The sequence below is a fragment of the Schistocerca nitens genome, chromosome 5 (genome assembly GCF_023898315.1).
Source record: "Schistocerca nitens isolate TAMUIC-IGC-003100 chromosome 5, iqSchNite1.1, whole genome shotgun sequence".
NCBI lineage: Eukaryota > Metazoa > Arthropoda > Insecta > Orthoptera > Acrididae > Schistocerca > Schistocerca nitens.
In genome coordinates, this window is record NC_064618.1 from 805,184,084 (window position 1) to 805,197,593 (window position 13,510).

At 44.3% G+C, this 13,510-nt stretch overlaps 1 protein-coding gene across 4 annotated transcripts in view; it reads right to left on the reverse strand.

Moving 5' to 3' along the window:
- The window catches only part of LOC126259219 (uncharacterized), a 1,236,031-nt gene that overhangs the window by 373,904 nt on the left and 848,617 nt on the right, over positions 1 to 13,510 (reverse strand). The window lies entirely within an intron of this gene.

Genomic DNA, 13,510 nt, shown 5'->3' on the forward strand with positions numbered 1-13,510 from the left:
GTTTTGTAATTTGTTTTGATCTTAACTTGTTTGACTTTGCCAGACGATAAACGACGGCATCATCTGCAAACAACCCAAGATGGCTGCTCAGATTGTCTCCTAAACAGCACAGAGCCTATAACACTACCTTCGGGAACGCCAGAAATCAGTTCTGTTTTACTCGATGACTTTACCTCAATTACTATGAACTGTGACCTTTCTGACAGGAAATCACGAACCCAGTGACATAACCGAGGCGATATTCCATAAGCACGTAATTTGACTGCAAGCCGCCTCTGAGGTACAGGGTCAAAAGCCTTCCGGAAATACAGAAATACGTAATTGATCTGAAATCCCTTGTCAACAGCACTTAACACTTCGTGTGTGTAAAGAGCTAGTTATGTTTCACAAGAACGATCTTTTCTAAATACGTGTTGTGTCAATAGGCCGTTTTCTTCGAGGTAATTCATAACGTTCGAGCACAATACACTCCTGGAAATGGAAAAAAGAACACATTGACACCGGTGTGTCAGACCCACCATACTTGCTCCGGACACTGCGAGAGGGCTGTACAAGCAATGATCACACGCACGGCACAGCGGACACACCAGGAACCGCGGTGTTGGCCGTCGAATGGCGCTAGCTGCGCAGCATTTGTGCACCGCCGCCGTCAGTGTCAGCCAGTTTGTCGTGGCATACGGAGCTCCATCGCAGTCTTTAACACTGGTAGCATGCCGCGACAGCGTGGACGTGAACCGTATGTGCAGTTGACGGACTTTGAGCGAGGGCGTATAGTGGGCATGCGGGAGGCCGGGTGGACGTACCGCCGAATTGCTCAACACGTGGGGCGTGAGGTCTCCACAGTACATCGATGTTGTCGCCAGTGGTCGGCAGAAGGTGCACGTGCCCGTCGACCTGGGACCGGACCGCAGCGCCGCACGGATGCACGCCAAGACCGTAGGATCCTACGCAGTGCCGTAGGGGACCGCACCGCCACTTCCCAGCAAATTGGGGACACTGTTGCTCCTGGGGTATCGGCGAGGACCATTCGCAACCGTCTCCATGAAGCTGGGCTACGGTCCCGCACACCGTTAGGCCGTCTTCCGCTCACGCCCCAACATCGTGCAGCCCGCCTCCAGTGGTGTCGCGACAGGCGTGAATGGAGGGACGAATGGAGACGTGTCGTCTTCAGCGATGAGAGTCGCTTCTGCCTTGGTGCCAATGATGGTCGTATGCGTGTTTGGCGCCGTGCAGATGAGCGCCACAATCAGGACTGCATACGACCGAGGCACACAGGGCCAACACCCGGCATCATGGTGTGGGGAGCGATCTCCTACACTGGCCGTACACCACTGGTGATCGTCGAGGGGACACTGAATAGTGCACGGTACATCCAAACCGTCATCGAACCCATCGTTCTACCATTCCTAGACCGGCAAGGGAACTTGCTGTTCCAACAGGACAATGCACGTCCGCATGTATCCCGTGCCACCCAACGTGCTCTAGAAGGTGTAAGTCAACTACCCTGGTCAGCAAGATCTCCGGATCTGTCCCCCATTGAGCATGTTTGGGACTGGATGAAGCGTCGTCTCACGCGGTCTGCACGTCCGGCACGAACGCTGGTCCAACTGAGGCGCCAGGTGGAAATGGCATGGCAAGCCGTTCCACAGGACTACATCCAGCATCTCTACGATCGTCTCCATGGGAGAATAGCAGCCTGCATTGCTGCGAAAGGTGGATATACACTGTACTAGTGCCGACATTGTGCATGCTCTGTTGCCTGTGTCTATGTGCCTGTGGTTCTGTCAGTGTGATCATGTGATGTATCTGACCCCAGGAATGTGTCAATAAAGTTTCCCCTTCCTGGGACAATGAATTCACGGTGTTCGTATTTCAATTTCCAGGAGTGTATATGTTCCAAAATCCTGCTCCATATCGGCGTCAAGGACATGGACCTGTAATTTAGTAGATTACTCCTACTACCTTTCTTGAATACTGGTGTGACCTTTGCAACTTTCCAGTCTTTCGGTGCGGACCTTTCGTCGAGCGAGCGGTTGTATATGATTGTTGAGTGTGGAGCTATTGCATCAGCATACTCTGAAAGGAACCCAACTGCTAAACAGTCTGGACCAGAAGACTTGCTTTTAGTAGCACTATTTCGAAGTTACTTACGTTGGCAGCCGTTTTCGATTCGAATTATGGAATATTCACTTCGTCTTCTTTGGTGAAGGAATTTCGGAAGGCTCTAACTCTACTTTAGCCGCGCTCTAATAGTATTTGCATTGCTATCGCGCAGGAAGGCGTTGATTGTGTCTTGCCGCCAGCATACTTTACATAAGAACCTCTTTGCATATTCTGCCAGGTTTCGAGACAAAATTTCGTTGTGGAAACTATTACAAGCATCTCGCATTGAAGGCCGTACTAAATTTCGAGTTTCTGTAAAAGATCGCCAGTCTTAGAGATTTTGCGTTCGTTTAAATTCCGGACGAGTATTTTGTCGTTTCTGCAGCAATATGCGCTGAAGTGTGAGCCGCCGGCCGGGGTGGCCGAGCGGTTCTAGACGCTTTTGATGACCTCAGAAGTTAAGTCCCATAGTGCTCAGAGCCATTAAGTGTGAGCCGAAAGATTTCTGCCTGCATCTCCATTGTACACTGTCATCAGACACGCCACAGATCGCCGTCTATCCCGCTTTACACAGCGGACAAGCCACCGATATTCAGTTCTGTGATGGAGGCGGGGTCGTCCAATATACTGTCGCGTACTGGTGGTTTCACCTTCTTTCAACCACTTTCCGTAGATGCAATCTTTTGTGATAAGCGATGTCATAATACAATGAGCGGTCAAACGAGATGGAAAGGTAAAAAGGTAGAGTGTCAAATGCAACACGTAGGCTTCACCAGCCCACGACTCATTTTTCCCCGGTAGCTTTTGGCCACACGGTACATACTGACGGTTAGAAAAGTGGTGAGACACAGATCGTATTGCAGTACACACATCTATGAGCAATGACAGGCGTGTAGTGTTGACGTCTCGTACGTTAAGCGAGAATATGCAGGCTGACACGACTGAAGAGCTTGTATACGATATTCGTAGATGTCAAAAAACGTAAACGTCTGTAGTGGAAGTTTTGCGTTGGCCGCAGAATAACTGCGAAATAAAACTGCATAATCCATTACGATACTGTTCTTTGAAAGTGGTTGCATCGAAATCTTACAGATCAGTGGGAATGTCTCTGGAGAGAATTGTACGAACTCTCAGATATACAAAAATAAAAATGGCATAAAACGGGTAAGCTGCAGCTGGGAAGCAGTGCTGGAACAGAGTGGCGGGTGCAAAAAGGGTTACGTCGTGCGGCAAGCGGACAGGAAACCGGTATTTTGCCTGGGCGGTTTTCCCGCGGCGCCACGGCACTGGTCAGCGGCGGGCTCCCACAGAGAGGTGGGACGGATGGAGTGGAAAGTCGGATAGGGGGGGGGAGGGAGGGAATGAGGACGAGAGGAGAGGAGAGGCCGCCACTTCATTACGCGCACGACTCATGCGAGGTACAGGACATGAGAGCGGCGACTCGCCGACGCTCCTACTCTTCATTACAGACTGCGGAATGTGGAAGACCTACATCCCTCCCCATCTCACAATATCAACATCACGCTACCGCCTGCTGGTTAAAGTACTCCCATCTTCGTTATCCTACCTCTTTCACCCAACGCCGCATCTCAAAAAATGGCTCTGAGCACTATGGGACTCAACTGCTGAGGTCATTAGTCCCCTAGAACTTAGAACTAGTTAAACCTAACTAACCTAAGGACATCACACACATCCATGCCCGAGGCAGGATTCGAACCTGCGACCGTAGCGGTCTCGCGGCTCCAGACTGCAGCGCCAGAACCGCGCGGCCACTTCGGCCGGCACGCCGCATCTGTAATCGTACTTCCGTCTGATAGTTTATCACGTGATCCGGAATTGATACACCTTTTCCTTTCAGTTGGCAGTATTTACTTTCACTGATCTTATTTCTACAGGCACTGGCTTCTCATGTACCGAGCGCACATAATCAAACTAACGGTGTTCCAAGTGCTGCACTGCGGGCAGGACAGGAAACATCGCAGGACACTGAAACATCGTAGGTATATTCATTAAACCCTGCGCTCATGGAGATACTGGAAAAATAATAGTTAGGCTTTCAGCCACTAGGTGAGAATACGGCGCTATAAGCTATCAGAATGTGAAACGTTCTCTGTCTTTTAACGTCAGTAAAATGTTTGTCATTTGACGACGTGTGTTGATTTCTTTCAGGAGGCGACTGTTGGTGCAATGGGTTAAGGAGCTTGTATATTGCAGTTCAACGAGAAGAAAGGCTGTGCACTTCCGGTGAAGTCATTTTATCAGAACGGCTGTAATAACGGCCTACAATGCGGGAATATCGCCGACAGAAACAGCTGCGAAGAGGACCCACGTCAATAAACGGGCTACAGATTATGATAAAGAAATCTGAAGAAATAGATGACTTTAGTGATGCAGCAGGGAGAGGGGAGCGGCCCACTACCACGACGGTCGTTGATGAAGTTACTGTAGATGCAGCCTACCGTGTAGCACATGCCTCAAATTATGCAGCCAATGCTCGAGCTTTGTTACGGGCATTTTACACTGGCAGCCGTACAAGATTCAGAATGCTCATCAAATGAAGCCCCAATGTACGCTACAACGTCGTGACTTTGCCCTTCGTTTTTTTTTTTTTTTTTTTTTTTGGCATACATGGAAATGAGTGAAAAGTGGCTAGGTAAAATTCTTTGGGCGGCCGAAGCAAATTTTACTCTGCACTGTGCCATAAATGCACAGAACTGTCGCACATGGGGAACTTCGCCTTAAGTTGTGTAGGAACATCCACTGCACTCAGTTTATAAGACTGTGTGGTGTGGTTTCGCAAGTTTCTTCATTCTCGGTCCGTTTTACTTAGAGGAGTTGACACCTCGCGGGTCTACAATGACATCTGCACGTTATAAGGACCTCATGGTGCAAGATGTGATTCCAGCTTTATACGAACGCAACTGAGTCCACACCACTATTTTCATGCAAGATGGAACAACAACACAAATCGCTTGCCAGGTGAAAGATTTGCTTCGAGAAACCTTCGATAAGGACGGCTTCATCTCTAGGCAATTTCAAGATGTATGCCTCTCCCGATTCACCGACCTAAATCCACGTGACTTCTCATTATGGGGATACCTGAAAGATCTTATCTACCAGGCATGTACCCGGATATGCTGCGAGCAACTTCGACTGGCGTGTTAAGGATGCAGCGTGCCGCTTAGTGGGGAGAGCAAACTGCACACATGTCATAGCTTGTGACCACATCCTAATAAACGTGCTAGAACCGCCGTTATCACCAGTTTGATCGCTCCTCCTCTTTTCCTGCACCCACACCACATTCTGACTGCTTACAGTGTCGTATTTTCACCTGGTGGCAGAAAGTGGAACTATTATTTTCCACCATACTCTGCGAGGGCACTGATTAATGAACCTACCTACAATGTTTCAGCGCCGTGCGATGTATACAGCACACATTGCTGCACTTGGGACAGCGTCATTTTAATTATAACCACCCAGTACCTCACAGACACCAAATATCTACAATCCGATTTCCGTTCGTTCCCGTGTCGTCCTCAAATAGTTCTCTATTTCATTATTATTATTATTATTATTATTATTATTATTATTTCTTTCCTTTCTCAGACCTTAGGTCTGGTTCGAAATGAAAGTGACGCGGACCTTGATCAAGCGTGACTTCCTTTTAACTGTACGGTATATGTTACATTGCGTTTAGGAACTTTCGGGTAATTGAACATGTATCAATTATTACGGATTTCTGTAGTTGTATATATGTGTTTGGATGTAGCTGTATTGCATTGATGTACTGGTGGATATTGTGTGGTATGACTCCTGTAGTTGATACTATAATTGGTATGATGTCAACTTTATCCTGATGCCACATGTCTTTGACTTCCTCAGCCAGTTGGATGTATTTTTCAATTTTTTCTCCTCTTTTCTTTTGTATATTTGTTGTATTGGGTATGGATATTTCGATTAGTTGTGTTAATTTCTTCTTTTTATTGGTGAGTATGATGTCAGGTTTGTTATGTGGCGTTGTTTTATCTGTTATAATGGTTCTGTTCCAGTATAATTTGTATTCATCATTCTCCAGTACATTTTGTGGTGCATACTTGTATGTAGGAACTTGTTGTTTTAAAAGTTTATGTTGTAATGCAAGCTGTTGATGTATTATTTTTGCGACATTGTCATGTCTTCTGGGGTATTCTGTATTTGCTAGTATTGTACATCCGCTTGTGATGTGATCTACTGTTTCTATTTGTTGTTTACAAAGTCTGCATTTATCTGTTGTGGTATTGGGATCTTTAATAATATGCTTGCTGTAATACCTGGTGTTTATTGTTTGATCCTGTATTGCAATCATGAATCCTTCTGTCTCACTGTATATATTGCCTTTTCTTAGCCATGTGTTGGATGCGTCTTGATCGATGTGTGGCTGTGTTAGATGATACGGGTGCTTGCCATGAAGTGGTTTCTTTTTCCAATTTACTTTCTTCGTATCTGTTGATGTTATGTGGTCCAAAGGGTTGTAGAGGTGGTTATGAAATTGTAGTGGTGTAGCCGATGTATTTATATGAGTGATTGCTTTGTGTATTTTGCTAGTTTCTGCTCGTTCTATAAAGAATTTTCTTAAATTGTCTACCTGTCCATAATGTAGGTTTTTTATATCGATAAATCCCCTTCCTCCTTCCTTTCTGCTTAATGTGAATCTTTCTGTTGCTGAATGTATGTGATGTATTCTATATTTGTGGCATTGTGATCGTGTAAGTGTATTGAGTGCTTCTAGGTCTGTGTTACTCCATTTCACTACTCCAAATGAGTAGGTCAATATTGGTATATCATAAGTATTTATAGCTTTTGTCTTGTTTCTTGCTGTCAATTCTGTTTTCAGTATTTTTGTTAGTCTTTGTCTATATTTTTCTTTTAGTTCTTCTTTAATATTTGTATTATCTATTCCTATTTTTTGTCTGTATCCTAGATATTTATAGGCATCCGTTTTTTCCATCGCTTCTATGCAGTCGCTGTGGTTAACCAATATGTAATCTTCTTGTTTAGTGTGTTTTCCCTTGACTATGCTATTTTTCTTACATTTGTCTGTTCCAAAAGCCATATTTATATCATTGCTGAATACTTCTGTTATCTTTAGTAATTGGTTGAGTTGTTGATTTGTTGCTGCCAGTAGTTTTAGATCATCCATGTATAGCAAATGTGTGATTTTGTGTGGGTATGTTCCAGTAATATTGTATCCATAATTTGTATTATTTAGCATGTTGGATAGTGGGTTCAGAGCAAGGCAGAACCAGAAAAGACTTAATGAGTCTCCTTGGTATATTCCACGCTTAATCTGTATTGGCTGTGATGTGATATTATTTGAATTTGTTTGGATATTAAGTGTGGTTTTCCAATTTTTCATTACTATGTTTAGGAACTGTATCAATTTAGGATCTATTTTGTATATTTCCAATATTTGTAGTAACCATGAGTGGGGTACACTATCAAAAGCTTTTTGGTAATCAATGTATGCGTAGTGTAGCGACCTTTGTTTAGTTTTAGCTTGATATGTCACCTTTGCATCTATTATCAGTTGCTCTTTACATCCTCCTGCTCCTTTGCAACAGCCTTTTTGTTCTTCATTTATAATTTTGTTCTGTGTTGTATGTGTCATTAATTTCTGTTTGATGATTGAAGTTAATATTTTGTATATTGTTGGTAGGCATGTTATGGGGCGATATTTAGCTGGGTTCGCTGTGTCTGCTTGATCTTTAGGTTTCAGATAAGTTATTCCATGTGTAAGTGTATCAGGGAATGTGTATGGGTCTGCAATGTAACTGTTAAATAATTTAGTTAGATGTGAATGTGTTGAGGTGAACTTCTTTAACCAGAAATTTGCTATTTCATCATTTCCAGCGGCTTTCCAATTGTGAGTAGAATTAATTGCTTGGGTGACTTCATGTTGCAAAATTATCACTTCAGGCATTTGTGGTATCATCTTGTATGTGTCTGTTTCTGCTTGTATCCACCGTGCATGCCTGTTATGTTGTACCGGGTTAGACCATATGCCGCTCCAGAAGTGTTCCATGTCTGTTATGTTTGGTGGATTGTTTATTTTAATGTGTGTGTTATCTATTGTCTGGTAAAATTTCTTTTGGTTTGTGTTGAATGTTTGGTTTTGTTTCCTTCTATTTTCACTTTTTTTGTATCTTCTGAGTCGTTTGGCTAATGCTTGTAATTTCTGCTTCTTTTCGTCTAATTGCTCTGTCGCTTCTTGTTGTGAGATTTTACCTAACCTTTTTCGTTTTTTTTCCGAGATTTCATTTCTTATAAATTGTGTTAGCTGTCCGATGTCTTTTCTCAGTTTTTCTATTCTGATCTGTAGCCTGTGTTGCAATGCTGGTTTTGTGGGTTTCTTCTGTGTGTTGGTTGGTTCTGATCTCTGTCTAGTGTGTATATTTAGTGTAGTGAGTGCTCCTATATAAACCAGTAGTTGTAACTCTTCCATAGTTGTGTTTTCATTTATTTTGTTGTGTATGATTGTGTTGATAGTTTTTATTGTTGTTTCGACTTGTGGGTTATTTGGTGGTCTATGCAAGAATATTATTATTATTATTATTATTATTATTATTAAAATTATTATTATTATTATTAATGAAAGGTTTGTAATGTATCATTCTCACTTGCGCCTTGAAGGTCATGCTCTCGGCTGTCTCAAGCGTGGAGCTGATAGGCAGGTCATTCTGTAATCTAGCAGGATGCTACCATACTGGCGTAAGAGCTACTGACTTTCCCATGACTGCATGTGTTTTCCATGACCTGTAAAACACTGCAAAACCATTTTGTCAAAAATGTTTTATAAAATATTTGACAGTGTACTAGGATATTTTTATAACACCAGTTAATGAAGTTAGTGCATGATCATATATATATATATATATATATATATATATATATATATATATATAAAGCATGGTTCCAAGAGAGCGTGACACCTCCCCCGCAAAACAAATAATAATTTAAACTTTTCTAGCCGACCGCTGTGACCGAGCTGTTCTAGGCGCTTCAGTCCGGAACCGCTCTGCTGTTACGGTCGCAGGTTCGAGTCCTGCCTCGGGCATGGATGTGTGTGATGTCCTTAGTTTAGTTAGGTTTAAATAGTTCTAAGTCTAGGGGACTGATGACCTCAGATGTTAAGTCCTATAGTGCTTAGAGCCATTTGAAGAAAACAGGATAACAGTTTAAGCGCCACACTTCAAGGCTGCACGGAAACATACGTGATACATAGGATTCAGATCGTTACATTCGATAAACGCTACCTCCGGCTAGCTAATGACTTACTGCCTCTGTCTAGCGAGCAGGTGCATGCTCAGGAAACTCGAACTGCCGTGCATAAAACCGATGTTTTCGAACTCTCGTCGGCTTTCTGTATCCGAGAAGTATCTTTATTGGTAGCGAGATATCAGACTCTCGACTTCAAAAATGTTAAACGCTTTAAAACACCATCTAGAGGGCACCCAGACCCATTCCTGCACACAGACTGGTAAGCAAATCGCAACTATCGGTGACCAACCGATTTTTCTGTGCATTTGTTACATGGTAAAGCAGGGCGCTTTCGAGACAGCAAGTGCTAATTATTTTCCTGGTTGACGTAAGAAGAAGCAGCATCTTATTAGTCTTGTATTTATCCTATTTTAAATGCGTGACGAAATGACTATCTGCGCGCACGCCGAACAGCCTTCGCATTATCTGCCTAAGACGGAAGGCCACTGGGGACACGTGCAACCCTGAACCGCTTCTCCAGAGAGACGTCTTGGCAAGATATCCTTGCTACGTGCCAGGTTTTGGTCCGTCGGCCTGTTACTGGTTTTCAGTTCCTCTCAGTTCCGTTTAAGAACACACCTGTGCTCAGCTGACGAATTCTCAAACTCATTCTCATTTGTCTTCAGTTTCAGCCTTTGATCAAGCAGTCATCTCCCAACAAGAAGTTATCATCCACATATAGGAAATATGAGGAACGTATCGGACGACGCGCAGACACTACACAGCGTGTGATGATCCTGACACTCTCTTCAAACCGGAAAACGGACTCCTCACGCAAGCCGTTAAAAGTTCAGAATTCACAATCAACAACAACAGTTCAAAGCAACACACAAAAATTCTTTTGCCACCGTCCTTAAACAGTCGTCTGGCTGTGTGGTAGAATGCCCGCCTATCATGTGTGTGACAAAGGTTCGATTTTAGCCCTACCAAAATTTTTTAAACAACGGTTCATTTTCCATGAACATTTCCATACGGATTGACAAGAATTTAATTTTTAACGTTTTTCTTTAGTTCAAACGATCTTTTATATAAGAACAGTACTTAAGAATGTATATTTGTAATAAGAACTGGACTTTTGTATTGTGCGATATGTTGTTAGAAATATGAAGAGGCGCATGTTTCATAAAAATAGCAATTAAATATCTGTTAATCAACATATATTTGATGAATTTTATATTTAAATGGGGTACGTATTCGAAAAGAACGAAGAAAAAACGAGTACAGTGCTCGAAACGTGACTCAAACTAGCGATTACAAGTCTCAGGCGCTACTGATTTTTCCATCTTTATGTATTTTGACACTTGGGCCGGCATCTCAGTTTAACAATTTACATCAGCGGAGAATCGAACCTAAACCCCCTTTGTCGCAGGCGAGCATTCCACCACACAGCCTCTCGAGAAAAATCAGCCTTGCTCTAGCATTTTAAGATATCGGAAAACTTCAAAATCTATTTTTCCAAGAATTTTTCACAGTTGCCTCGAAGTAGTTTGGTAGATTAATTCATTCCAGGGCAAGCAAAACTAAAATAAAATAAAGATGCACCACAAAGGAATTATCCGAAGGGGCGGAAATCATTAAATGTAATGTACACGTACACGTACAGATACAAGGTTCTAATTTCAGGAACATTGGATTATTTATTCAAGAGAAACAGCTTCACAAATTGATCAAGTCAAATAACGCATTGGTCCACGTTCGACCCTTTGGCAAGCAGTTATTCGGATTGGTATTCATTGATAGCGTAGTTGCGTGTGCTCCTGAGGGATATCGTGCCAAATTCTGTGCAACTGGCGCCTTAGATCGTCAAAATCCTGAAATGGCCCTGCCCTACCCATAATGCTCCTAACGTTTTCAACTGGAGAGAGGTCCGGGGACCCTACCGGCCCGTATAGGGTTTGGCAAACACGAATACAATCAATAGATACTCCGCCGTGTGAGGGCGAGCATTACTTTTGTTGAAATGTTAGCCCAGGATAGGGCTACAAAACGAGGCGTAGAATGTTGTCGACGTCCGCTGTGTAGTACGGGTGTCGCAGTTAACAACCAAATGCAACTATGCAAAGAAAAGGCTCTTGGTATGGCGAGTGACAGTCAGTTGGTATCCCACCGCTGCCCAGGATGTTTCCAGATACGTTTTCGCTGGTCATAGGGGCTCTATCCGAAACGAAGACGCGTGTGGTGACGCCGCGGGCAGCGGTGGGATACAAACCTGAGTGTCGTCCGTCGTATGGCCCGACAACCAGGAGTGATGTTCTGGAGTGTGAAACACATCAGAACCCCTTTAGCGGTCCCCCACGTAACTCTTACGGCACAGCGGTATGTCGCCAGTACGGCAAGCCACACTGGGCTTACAATTCACCAAGATAATGCCCTTCCGCACACGGCGAGAGTTGCTAATGTTCGTCTTGTGCTCGCCAAACCCTACCTTGGCCAGTAAGGTCACCGGGTCTCTCCCCAGCTGAAGACGTTTGGGGCATTATGGAAAGAGCCCTACAACCGGCTTGGGATTCTGACGATCGCACGTGCCAGTTGGACGGAATCTGGGGCGATATCACTCACGAAGACATCCAACAACTCCACGAATCAATGCCAAGCCAAATAACGGCTTCTGAAAGGGCCAGTCGTGGACCAATGCGTTACTAATTTCCTATAAATTTGTGACGCTGTTTGTCTGTTATAAATCATCCAATTTTCTTGAAATTGCAATCATATATTTGGCGGTGTACTTACGTTACGTCTACCTGTTTCCATCCCATTTGGATAATTCCTTCGTGTTTCACCGTTTTTTTTTGTATGAGAGGGTATCTGACTTCTAAATTTCACGAACAATAAATATAAAAAAATTACAGAAATCCGATTACCGCATGGTCCCTTGTGTGAGTAGAGACCACGCAGAATATCGCTCTATCATAGTTCTGGTGACCGCCGCTTGTTAGCATATTCCTTTCTCTTGTTCCTCGTACCGGAGACGTTATATTCTACACGATTGCCTGCAAAGTGTATTGTTCGCTATATTTGTCGTTCAATAAACTGAACGCGGAAATGGCGTCGGAAATCAAAACCCGGGATACAATCTAGTCACCTCAAACTGCCCCGTGTATTTACCCATCCTTCAAGGTGCCAAAAATTAACACCGCAACTTCCAATGTAGTGAACCGAATCCATTATTTCCGGTTGTCGGCAGAGGACGTCGAGATTCAGCAACGGCGCCCGCAGAGGCTTTCAGAACATTTAGAATAATTTCTTTTTCTTCCGAAGGAGGCATCTATGAGCCTTTCAAGTAATCACGGACGCTGCCGAGTGATGCGGCGCGAGCTTGAGCAGGTGGGAACAGAGTAACTGCAGGCGGACATGCAGTGGACGGACTGTGTGGCGCGAGCGCATTAGTCAGCACATCGAGGCCGCCACTGTTAACAGCCAAATTTATCCAAGGCCGGCTCCCAAGCGCCAGTAAACACGTACTCTCGCGTACTTGCCGCCATTCAGTCACTCGCTGCCAGCTTTCAGTAAAGAATGCGACGAGCCACGCGCCCGGCAGTGTTGTACAACCCTGGCCAGTTCCCAAAAGGACGCTGGGAAGTGGTAGGAGCGTTCCTTCTCGGTTATGCTCGCTGGGCAGTTGTCCCCAGATTTCGCTTTTACGACTAGTAACTAATGGATCATCTATTTACTTTTTACTTGCCTCCACAGCCCTAAAGTATTTTAATGACAATTTTCGCCTGGGCTAGTTTTACATTTTATATACTGGCAAACTTACCAATGCTCTGCAACAGCTAAATATGTATGGGAATTGGATATACGTGCTAATCTCCTGCTGCCCCTTCTCTCTGTCCATCTCCTCCTCCTTCCTCTCTCTCTGTCCATCACCACACACTTCTCCGTCGATCTCCTCTCCCCCCCCCCCCCTCCCTCTCTCTGACCTTGTCTCTTATTTATTGTTACAGCAAACGAAACCTTGACTGGGAACTGAAGTGGTACAGAGTAAATGGGTAAACTGGTTGGGCCGGCCGGAGTGGCCGAGCGGTTCTAGGCACTTCAGTCTGGAACCGCGCGACCGCTACGATCGCAGGTTTGAATCCTGCCTCGGGCATGGATGTGTGTGATGGCCTTA